This window comes from Mandrillus leucophaeus, unplaced genomic scaffold, assembly GCF_000951045.1.
Source record: "Mandrillus leucophaeus isolate KB7577 unplaced genomic scaffold, Mleu.le_1.0 Scaffold36, whole genome shotgun sequence".
Classification (NCBI taxonomy): Eukaryota; Metazoa; Chordata; class Mammalia; order Primates; family Cercopithecidae; genus Mandrillus; species Mandrillus leucophaeus.
The window spans coordinates 607,438-608,854 of NW_012103809.1; the positions used below are offsets into that span (position 1 = coordinate 607,438).

General features: G+C 45.7%; 1 protein-coding gene across 1 annotated transcript in view; it reads right to left on the bottom strand.

The window, feature by feature from the left end:
- The window catches only part of LOC105546479 (isocitrate dehydrogenase [NADP] cytoplasmic-like), a 24,897-nt gene that overhangs the window by 9,196 nt on the left and 14,284 nt on the right, over nucleotides 1-1,417 (bottom strand).

Genomic DNA, 1,417 nt, shown 5'->3' on the forward strand with positions numbered 1-1,417 from the left:
CCTTGGCCTCCCAAAGTGCTGGGATTATAGGTGTGAGCCACCACGCCCGGCCCAGCATTTACAGATCTAACTGAAGAAATATGAAATAAGTGCACACCAAAGTTACATAACAAGTTAAGAAATGCAAGGAGAAAACATACAGTACACGAACAATTGCCGAATGCTGTGAACTCAGAGACAGCAGAAAGGGAAAGGTAGAGAGAGAGAGGGAGAGGAAGGTGAGTGGTATGGTGAGAGGAAGTGTGTTCCAAGGGCGCACATCAGAGCAGGTTTTTATAGACTCTCATTCCTGACTCTGCTGATTGCCACCCAAGTAACCACGGATAGATAACCTGACCCCGCTAAGCCTCTGTTTTATCATCAATAAAATCAAGATTATAATTATAATACCTCTCATATTGTGTTATTGTGAAGATAATTTGTGACAAAATATGTTAAATGCTTCGTACTATAGCTAGTGTATAATATGTGCAAACTAAATGGCAGCTGGTATTTATTCTATTAGACTGTAAATCCCTCCAGGATGGGAAGTATGACTAACTTATTTTTGCTTCCATAGAATCTAGCACAATGCTTGACTCATAAGTACTCAGTAAAAGGAAAACATTTGCTAAATGTTTTGAATGTAATGAAGGGAAGGATAAATGGATAGATGGTGGGTTGAATTTTTTTTTTAAATGAACTATGGGCTTTGGTGACATGAAAGGGTGTCACGGAGAGCAAAAGGTGAATCTAACCGTGCATGGAGAAGAGAGGAGGGCACTGCAGTGGGAGAGGGCAGGAACCAAAGCACAGAGGCAGGAAGGCACCTGGGATTGGGTACTGGGATTCGGCTGTGGAGGGAGTGGCCTGACAGGCTGGGGAGTATGTATCTTACCTGTGAGCAGTGGGAGCCCATGAAGATTTGTGAGGGGGAGAATGGCATGAGGAGGGAACTTTCCAGAGGGTTAGCCTGGTGCTGGTGTGGAAAGGAAAGGGGCAATCCATGCTAAGCAAGAAGTGGTTAAGTCCCTAACCAGAGTGACAACTATGGAAATAGAGACAAAGGACTGATTGAGGAGAGGACAGAGGTCCCACATCTCAATTCTTTCGGAATTGGTAAGGTGGTCACTTAAGCCATCTAGCAACACGCATGCTGACTCTTGAAAGGGCACATTTTTCACTGGGCGTGGTGGCTTAGGCCTGTAATCCCAGCACTTTGGGAGGCCAAGGCGGGCAGATCACCTGAGCTCAGGAGTTCGAGACCAGCCTGGCCAACATGGTGAAAACTTGTCTCTACTAAAAATACAAAAATTAGCTGGGTGTGGTGGCACATGCCTGTAATCCCAGGAGGATGTACTCGGGAGGCTGAGGCAGGAGAATTGCTTGAACCTGGGAGTCGGAGGTTGCCATAAGCCAAGATCATGTCATTGCACTC